This window comes from Cornus florida, unplaced genomic scaffold (assembly GCF_030987335.1).
Source record: "Cornus florida cultivar Cherokee Brave unplaced genomic scaffold, ASM3098733v1 CherokeeBrave_3.0.0_Hap2_Chr02, whole genome shotgun sequence".
Classification (NCBI taxonomy): Eukaryota; Viridiplantae; Streptophyta; class Magnoliopsida; order Cornales; family Cornaceae; genus Cornus; species Cornus florida.
Window position 1 is genome coordinate 41697788 of NW_026775572.1, and position 10672 is coordinate 41708459.

The 10672-nt window shown below is 36.9% G+C and overlaps 1 non-coding gene across 1 annotated transcript; it reads right to left on the reverse strand.

Annotated features, from left to right (window-relative positions):
* Positions 1-1050: 1050 nt before the first annotated feature.
* LOC132298077 (small nucleolar RNA R71) lies at positions 1051-1157 on the reverse strand. The gene has a single exon (XR_009479512.1). It is a non-coding gene; the product is annotated as a small nucleolar RNA R71 (small nucleolar RNA).
* Positions 1158-10672: the final 9515 nt, after the last annotated feature.

Consider the following 10672-nt stretch of genomic DNA (forward strand, 5'->3'; position numbering starts at 1 on the left):
CCCCTACCTCAATAGAGAATTGAATCTCTATAATCCAAGCTACCAAGCACAAAATGGAAAACAAGGTTAGGATTCTTGAAGAGGAGAGTGATAGAAATCTTTTCTCTTTTAAGGTCAAAAGTCTAGGGTGAGTGGAAGAGTGCCAAATGTGAAATCAAAGCTCTATACTAAGCTTTCCTCTAATGGAGTCTTTGCTAGGGTTCATGAGAGATAATGGAATGAAGAAGGTAAAATGTAAAAATGGTGAGTGGAAGGGCTAGAAATCCTCCACTCACTATGTGTTCTTGCACTACCTCTCACACACACACAATGCAAGACTAAATGGTGAACCTACACTTGTCACTAATCCAATGCCTCTTCCAAGACTAAATCCCAAGTCCACACTTGTCATAAATCAAATGTTACATGTGCACCAATCTAAGGCCAACACATAGATGAATCTCCACCCACCAAATGTCAAGAAGTCATGGTGCCAAGTCTCTTCACCTAAATGCCAACAAATGGCTCCATGAGAGTGTGACACTTGTCACACTTTTCAAAAATTACAAAATGGTCATTTTTCAAAATATCTTCCAAAATAAATTGCAAAAAAGTCTCCAAAACGAAAAATAATTATTTTACATAATTACACTAAAACCCCAAAAGTTATAAATAATTATACTAAAGTATGCATTCATGCCCTTTACAAGAAAAGTACTAATCTTGCATGCTTTTCTAGAAAAGTAAAAATACCAATGTCATGGAAATCAAATATCATGAATGTATGCAAAATCGAAATCAAATCCGAGCACAACAAGTGAGGTTATGCAAGGAAAAATGAAAAACGACTAAAAGACGAAATAAGGAAAAGACAAAATAGGAAAAAGACGAAAAAAGAAAATCACCGAAAATGGAAAAGGAGGAAATAGACTGGGTCATTACATTTTCCCTTTCACTCTTTGGGATAAAGCTAAATATTGGTTTAACAACTTGCGATCAAATACAATCACCTCTTGGGCACAATTGCAACAAGAGTTCCTAAAAAAGTACTAACCCGCGAGTCAAACTGATTCGATGAGAACTTCCATTCGTGAATTTAAACAAGAAGAAAGAGAACCCCTTCATGAAGCTTGGGAACGTTTGAATGACTTACTACGGAAGTGTCCACATCATAACATTCCCAAGTGATAATTAGTTCAATGTTTCTTTTCAAGTTTATCCGATGCTAATAAGGGCATTATTGATGCTTCTTATGGCTGAAGCTACATAGAAAGAAATGAAGATGAAATTTGGCATCTCTTTGTAAAAATAAGTGAAAACTCAATGCATAAATCTTCATCTTCTAGGGGTGGTCACCTAACAAATGTGGGAGGAAAGAAAGGTCTAAATCAAATAGACTCTTCCATAGAAATTACCGCCGAGGTCAAAAATCTTACTCAAAGGTTTGATAAATTCCTTTTGAATTAAGGTCCGGTAATTCAATCTTATCCTCACCATTCCGATAAAATGTGCATGACTTGTTCTAGTTATACTCACCATACTTCAAATTGCCCTCTTGGACAAATCATACCAAGTGAGTCTCAAGAACAAGCAAATGCAACTTTCATTCATCAAGGGAACAACCCTTATTCCAATACTTACAATCCGGGGTAGAAAAATCATCCAAACTTTGCATGGAGAAATCAAGGAGACGGTGCAAACCCTCCTCAAACTCAAGGTTACCAACCAAAGTATGTTTTCCCACATCTCCAAAATCAAAATCAGAATTCTCGAGGTTACCGTCCTTCATTCTATCCTCACAATGTGAATCACTACTCTCATCCTCAAGCATCAAATTCTCAATACTCTCATCCTCAAGCATTAGATTCTCAATCTTACTTTAATCCAAATCAAGAGCCTCCTAAGAGTCCCGCTTTTGAGGATAAGGTCTTGCAAACCTTAGGTGATCTTCGAAAAGATAATCAATTGTTTTATTCTCACTCTCAATCAATTGCAAAGCTTGAAGCTTAAATCGGGCAATTAGCTAATTCTTTAAATGTGAGAGAAAAAGGTAATTTGCCTAGTTAAACTGAGATTAATCCTAAGGGGCAATTTATGGCGCAAGCAAGTCCTTTTTCGAAATTTTCTGGAAATGAGCAAGTTCAAGCAATTACTACCTTGAGGAGTGGTAGGAAAGTGGATAATAAAGTAGAGGTACCTTAGGAGGATAGTGAATTGACACAACCTAGTAGTTGCATCCATCCCATTCAAAATCCTATTCCTACTCCCTTAGATGCTAGTGGTTCCAAAAAGGACATTCTATCATCTTCATCATCACCTCCCCAATTAGAGAAGCCTTATGAGCCAAAAATTCTATTTTCTCAAGCTTTGAGAGAGACTTCATTATTTAGGAGACAAGAAGGAAAAATTCATGACATGATGGAAGTGTTTAAACAAGTGAAAATTAATCTTCCTCTTCTAGATGCAATTAGGCAAATTCCACCATATGCAAAGTTCGTGAAAGACTTGTGCACACAAAAGAGGAAGAGCAAGGGAAGAAACCTTAACAAAGTGCTTTTAACGGAAAAAGTGAGTTCTATTATTCTATCTAACACTCCTCCTAAGTTCAAGGATCCAAGTGCTCTGACCATTTCTTGTGTTATTGGAAACCAAGAGATTCATAAAGCTCTCCTTGATTTAGGTGCAAGTATCAATCTCATTCCATACTCAGTTTACTTACAATTAGGATTAGGGGACTTGAAGCCAGCATCGGTAGTAATCCAACTAGCCAACAGATCAATTAAGAAACCGAGGGGAATTGTTAAGGACATCTTAATTAAGGTTGGCAAATTTTATTTTTCGGTTGATTTTGTGGCACTTGATATTGAACCAGGCCCTAATCTTACTAATCACATTCCGGTTATCCTAGGAAGACAATTTCTTACCACTGCAAATGCCACCATTAATGGTAGATCCGGCATTATGGACATCTCTTTTGGCAACATGATGGTTAAGCTTAATGTTTTCAATGCGAGTCAACATCCCACAGATGAAAATGAGTGTTTCCTAGTGGATATTTTGGATGAAACCATAGAGGAGACTCTTCCTTCTATTCTATCTAAGGACCCTCTTAAGGCGTGCTTTTGTGAAATGTTTGAAAGTTATGGTTTTGACACAGAAGGATCCATAAGTGAGGTGAATGCTTTAATGGAATCTGCGGCCACTTTGGATTTTCCTCCTTGGAAAAGCAAGAAAGAACCTTTTCCTTCACTCTCTAGTACTCTACCAGTTCCTTCTTTCATCTCTCCTCCTACTTTAAGCTAAAGCCTCTTCCATCCAATCTCAAATATACCTTCTTAGGCCAAAAAGAAACTCTTCCAGTCATCATTGCTTCAAATCTTGAAAATGACTAAAAGAATGATCTTTTGGAAGTGCTTAAAGCTAACAAAGAAACCATTGGATGGAGTGTGGCTGATCTAAAAGGCATTGACCCTTCTATTTGTATACATCGCATACACATGGAAGAGGATGAAAGGCCATTTAGGGATGCTCAAAAGAGATTGTGGAGGAAGTTGTCATGAAGGAAGTTGTGAAACTTCTAGATGCAGGAATCATTTATCCTATCTCTGATTCCAAGTGGGTTAGTCCAACTCAAGTGGTTCCCAAAAAGTCGGGAATCACAGTTGTTGAAAATGTTAAGGGTGATCTCATTTCAAAACGCACCACCACTTCATGACGTGTTTGCATAAATTACCGAAAGCTGAATTCTGCTACTAGGAAGGACCATTTTCCATTGCCTTTTATTGATCAAATCTTAGAAAGATTGGCTGGACAACAATATTATTACTTCCTAGATGGTTACTCGGGGTACAATCAAGTGGCCCTAGATCCATTGGATCAAGAAAAGACCACATTCACATGTCCTTTCAGTACATTTGCATATCGACGGATGCCTTTTGGATTGTGCAATGCTTCTGCCACTTTCCAAATATGTATGATGTCAATTTTTTCGAACATGGTGGAGAAGTATTTAGAAGTCTTCATAGATGACTTCTCAGTTTTTGGGTCCTCATTTGATTCGTGTCTCTAAAATCTCAAAAAAGTGCTTTAAAGATGTCGTGAGACTAATCTTGTGTTAAGTTGGGAAAAGAGCCATTTCATGGTTCAAGAAGGAATCATGCTTGGACATGTCATCTCTAAAAGAGGAATAGAAGTAGATAGAGCGAAAGTTGAGCTGATTTCCGAATTGTCTCCACCTATTACAGTGAGAGAAATCCGCTCCTTTCTAGGACATGCCGATTTTTATCGCCGGTTCATCAAAGACTTTAGCAAAATTGCTCGACCCTTGTGCAACCTTCTTGCCAAGGAGACTCCATTTGTCTTTGATGAAGCATGCCTAAATGCTTTTCATCAACTTCGCACTCTTCTGTCATCCGCTCCCATCATACAACCTCTAAATTGGTCTTTACCATTTGAGATTATATGTGATGCTTCCGACTTCGCAATGGGTGGTATTTTGGGGCAAAGGGTAGGTAAGCTACCATGTGCTATATACTATGCGAGTAAGACTTTCTCAGGTGCCCAATTGAACTATTCTACCGCCGAGAAAGAATTACTTGCCGTAATATATGCCCTTGATAAATTTTGGTCATATCTTTTAGGATCCAAGGTAATTGTGTTTTCCGATCATGCCGCTCTTAGGCATCTTTTAATGAAAAAGGAAACCAAACCTCGCTTGATAAGATGGATCCTACTTCTTCAAGAATTTGACTTTGAAATCAAGGACAAAAAGGGCTCCCACAATGTCGTTGCTGGTCATCTGTCTAGATTAATGGTTGAATCTTCTCCAAATCTTGAAATTTATGAATCGTTTCCAGATGAACAACTCTTTCAAATATCAAATGGGAATTTCCCTTGGTTTGCTGACATTGTTAATTACCTTGCAACCGGCAAACTTCCCATTAATTGGTCAAAACAAGAAAATGACTGATTCTTTGCTAACATCCGAAAATACTATTGGGAAGATCCCATTCTATTTCGTTATTGCCCAAATCAAATCATACGGAGATGTGTGCCAGAAAGTGAAGTTCTGAGCGTCCTTATGTTTTGTGTCACACTTGCTTCTGGCGGGCATTTTAGTTGAAAAAAGACCGCTTTGAAGGTTCTTCAAAGTGGGCTCTTGTAATACCTCTAATTTTAAAATGATAGTCTCGATACTTTAATTATTATTTTATTGTATTTTTGTGTGACTAGTTGGCTTATTTGTTAATTGTTTAATTGTTTAATTGTGTGTTTAAATTGCATTTATTTGATTTAATTGTTTTAATTGATTTCTGATTTTCAGGCAATTGAATTGTTTAATTGGATTAATTTAGTAATTATTAACTGTAATGTAAAATAAGTTAAAATAATTTAAATGAGTTTTAAATTACGTTAATAAGTTCTTTAGGGTTTCTGTTAGAAGCCCCGTAGGTGGAAGCAGACAAAGGTTATAACAAGGCTTTTATCCTATGGGCCGACTAGGGTTTAACTTAGATTAGGGTTTCTGTCTTGGATTACCATTAGAATTAGGTTATAGTTGTGCCTAAATATACATGGTTATAGTCTGTAGCAAGGGTTGGAAAAACCCTATTCACATATCAAAGCTACAGAGAGAAACAGAGTGAGGTTTTGAGAGAACAGAGCACGTTCGGTGGGGGTTTTGACTACGGCTTAAAGGTCGGACCTAAGAGAAGGGAAGAGCAAAAGTAATAGAAGGCTAGACAGTATTTCAGTATTGCCGAAAACGTGGACACGACGCCGGGATTTCATAACTGAAATCACAGGCAAGTTCTTTTCTTCCTCTTTCCCGTTAGCCTGTGTTCTATGCACTTAGATATGCTCTAGGGTTTTAATGGATCAATAACTGAATCATGCATGCTTTTTATATGTTAAATTAATCATATGTATGCTTTGAATTAGTTCTGTGATGGTTTCTGCAAGTAGTGTTACAGTATTTGGTTTCTTAAGCATGTTTTAATCGGTAAGTGTTAAAGGAGTTTAGTAATGTAATTTGGTCTGAATAATGAACTTGGATGCTACTCGACATACTTAGGACTTCTAGGTTCAGTTTTAAAACAATCAGATAGGTTGGAAGCGGCCGGAGACAAAGCAGAAGGCCACAGAAGTTGCAAATGGGCAGACGGCTGGCTCTCAAAGAGGGAGAGAGTTGACTCCATGGAGGAGGGAGCCGGCTCCCCCCAAGTGTAGAACCGGCTCTAGGAGGTGTAGAGCCAGCTTTACCCATCTAGAGGTGGCTCCAAGAAGTTTTGGAGCCTGCTCTTTTGTTTTTGGAGCCTGCTCTACAAGTTTAAGAGCAGGCTCTCTCACGGGGAATGTTTTCTGAACTTTCTGGGCGTTGTTTGGATGGTTTTAATGCTTCCTGAATTGTGTTGTGAGTGTACTGGGGTTCTTAAGTTAAATTTTAAGAGTTATTAAAACCTCTGATTGCATGGTTTATTCCTCTACACTAAAGGATGGAACAGTATAAAAGTATACAATTTAGCATACTGTTAACGGATGGAAGGAACTGGACTGTTTAATGTAATTTTAACAATTTATCGGATGATAGCATGAATATAAATCTTGTTTTAAATGCATGATAGGGTCATCTACTTATTGGTTTTGATCTATGCATGCTCTGGTTGCTAATTGTTGAAATATTAAATCTCTTTCTGCAATTACACGGATTATTGCTTAGATTTTAAATTGCTGTAATATTAGACATTCTTCTGCAATTATTAGGATATTGGTTTTGGACTATAAATTACTAAACTATTATTTATGTGTTGTAATTTACATGGATATGGAGGATTGTATGCACAGGTATGGGACGGTGGCATACTAGGGATGGTTTAGCTCAAAACGCTAAGACCTGACCCATCAGATAAAAGAAATGGATTGTAAAATATTGAATCCTAAATTGTGTTTAAGTCTAATCAACTGACTAAGTTGAATGACTTCCTGGATTAGTTGGGTGTAGTTTAGTCATGTCAACTGAATAAGTTAAGTGACTAACTGGACTGTGTTTAGTATGTCAGCTCGATGAATAATTGAATGATATACTCTGGATTTGGACGGACTTTAGATATATGGTTATGGTACCACGAGATGAGCTTGAGTCTCAGGCTCGTTGGTTAGGGTACGTATATAGAGTGTATACGTAACTGGCTATGATAGGTTGAGGTGTACCCTGTAAGGTTTAGGTACTCATGCCTACCTATGGGTGCATTTTCGCATGTTGCCTTCTATTCAGGTTGAGACCCCTATTATAGTCCAGTGAATGTCCCTTAGTGTGGATATATATATACTTATGGACTAGATAGCTATTGTGAGGTATCTAGGGTGTAGCTGTGTATCGGATCACTGTATGAATCGCAATTAGATTAGAACTTGTTTGTGGGCCTGACCCACTCTTTTATTCTTTTCAAGTACAGGACGGTTCCAGCCTTAGAGCTTGATCGTGTTTTTCAAGGACAGTCTCTTTCATCTTCTTACGTAGGACATCTCTTTATGATCTAGTTTAGTTTTATTTTTAGTTCAGTTGACATTTTTATTTAGGGGTCTACTAGATGGATTCCCAAATTGTACTCTTAATGGTTTTGGATTTGGAGTTTTACTATTCAGTATTGATTGGAGGATTTTATATTTCATAACTCTTTCAGCTTTCTTATTTAAATCTTTTTATTCTGTGTTCGTTTTAAAATACTTTAATTGTTTGATATTTCCCTCGGGTTTAGGCTTGGGCCTAATCAACCCGTATCTCGAATCCGAGGGGTATCACAGCTCTTCTTGCCCACTATCCACCGAGATGCCTATAACTTTTACAAGGTGTGTGTTCAGTGCCAAAAGTTGGGATCAATGTCAAAGAGAGACATGATGCCTTTAACTTCAGTCTTTGTGGTTGAAATCTTCGATATATGGGGCATAGATTTTATGGGACCATTCCCAATGTCTTATGGCTTTCAATACATTCTCGTTGCCGTTGATTATGTGTCAAGTGGGTTGAGGCTTGTGCTACCAAAATGAATGACCACTCCGTGGTAATTGCATTTGTCAAATCAAATATTTTTGCTAATTTTGGTATGCCAAGGGCCATGATAAGTGATAGAGGAAAACATTTCTGCAATCAATTCTTGAAGCAACTCTTTTTGAAATACCCTGTCACACATAAAGTGGCCACTCCCTACCATCCACAAACAAGTGGGCAAGTCGAAGTATCTAGTAGGGAAATCAAGCATATTCTTGAGAAAACTGTCAATCTGACCCGAAAAGATTGGTCAAGGAAATTGAATGATGTTTTGTAGGCTTACTGGACAGCTTACAAGACTTGTTTATGGGAAGCCTTGTCATTTTCCCGTTGAGCTAGAACACAAAGCACTTTGGACAATAAAAAGGCTCAACTTTGATCTTGATAAGGCTGGAAAGGACCGTTTGCTCCAACTCAATGAGCTAGGGGAATTGAGAAATGATGCCTATGATAGCTCAAAAATCTACAAGGTAAGGACAAAAGCATTTCATGATAAACATATTTTGAAAAAGTCCTTTGAGGCTGGTCAAAAGGCTTGGTTATTCAACTCTAGGCTCAAATTCTTCCCTGGAAAGCTTCGAACCAAATGGGAAGGCCCTTATGTCATCATCTCCGTCTCACCTCATGGGGTGGTTGAACTTCAAAATCTGAAAGATGAAGGGACCTTCAAGGTTAATGGTCAAAGGCTTAAACCATTCATTGATGGACAAGTTCTTCAAAGAAATGTGGAATCCGCTCTTTTAGTGGATCCCATTTACTTTGAAGCCTGAGAGCATCTCTTGTCTTTCTAGCGACGTTAAACACTAGTTGTATCGAGTTTCTCATTCGTTGCATGTTAATTTACATTTTATTATTATTTTATTTTATTTTATTTTTCCTTTTTTCTTTTGTACATTTATGCATTTTTAAATTCAAAAAGAAAAAATAAATAAATAACAAAATAAAAAAAAAAATTAATGAGTAGTGTAGGTTGGTATTTGATTTCATTTCAATTTTATTATTATTATTTTTATATATATTTTATTTTTGTGTGTGTGTGTGTGTGTGTGTGTGTGTGTGTGTATATATATATATATATATATATAGTTTTGCTTTATTAAAAATATATATATTTAAAAAAATTGTAATGGATAGTGTAAGTTAGTATTTGATTTTACTTCAATTTATTATTATTTTTACATATTTTATTTTAGTATATATATTTCCTTCTAGTTTTGTGTAAAAAAAATATATATATAAAAATAATTGATCTCCCATTGTATATATTTAATTTAATTTTAGTATATATATTTCTTTTTAGTTTAGTATATATTTTTCTTTCTACTTTAGTATATTTTTGTTTGTGTGAAAAAAAAAAAAAAAAAAAAAAAAAAAAAAAAATTCAGGAAGATTAATCCCATTCTTTAGCAGAGAGCAACAAAAAAAAATACCCTAAGTGAATTGATCCCCCAACCACGTGGATCAATCCCTTTTTACTTAGGCCTTCACTTTCTCATTACACAGTAAAGGGGTTATTATTTGTCTAGAAATATTGATCCCTCACTTAGGTGATCGAGCCCCTTAGCCTTGCCCTTGAATATTCAGTCCCCTACCTTCCACCGCAAATCTCTTCTCCTATCTCTCGCCTCTAATCTCTTAACCTAAATCCATACTTTCAATCCCCAAAGACATTCCTCTCTTCTCTTGGTTCCGTTCCAAATTGCCGTTCTCAATTTCTCATCCATCCCTCACTGTTTTCTTCTTCTTTACCGCGGCATCAAAAGTGTCAAATTCCGGCGCCATGGACTGAGTTCTTCTCCGTCGACGGTTTGAGTTCGCCGTTTCCTTCACCTTTTATTTTCGGCGTCGCATCTGGGTCGTCTTTCCGGCGTCGCATCTGGGTTCTTTCCGGCGTCGCATCTGGGTTCTTCTTCGGTGTCGTGGCTGTTCACTGTTCCTTTCGACGATTAAGATTGGGTCGTTATTCTCCGGCGATCGCGGCTGTTCTCCAGCGATTTCGGCTGGGTCTCGCCGACGATTTTGACTGGGTTGCGGGTCTTTCCGGTGAGAATGTGAATCAGGGTTTTCTCCGTCGATTTTGATTTGGTTGACGATTTTCGCCGATTTCTGGGTTGGGATTTCTAGGTTACGGTTTCTGGGTTGGTTAGTCGGCCGTGATTCGCTGCGCCGACAGGTTCCGACCTTGCGAATCGCCGTTTTATCTAGCGATCGCATCTAGGTCGCTTTCTGACGTCAAGGCTGGCTTCTTCTCTGGTCGCGGCTGGTCTTTTTCCGGCGATTGCAGCTGGGTTCTTCTCCGATCGCAACTGGGTTCTTTCCGGCGATTTCGGCTTTGCCGTCTTCCATTTAATTAAAATAAAAAATAAAAAAAAATACATAACAAAAAAAAAAAATAAAAAATAAATAAAGAATAAAAAAAAAACAAAATTAAATACTAATAAAAAAAATACATAACAAAAAAAATATTAAATAATAATAATAAAAAAAAATTAACTATAGCATTACGTCTTACTAAAAACGTTAAACTTGGTACATTTTTTTTTATTTTTTATTTTTTATTTTGTAGGTTGTATATACATGTTTTTTTTTTTTGTTTCGTTTAAAAAAAAATTAAAAAAATAAAAATAAAGCAAAAACAAAAACAAA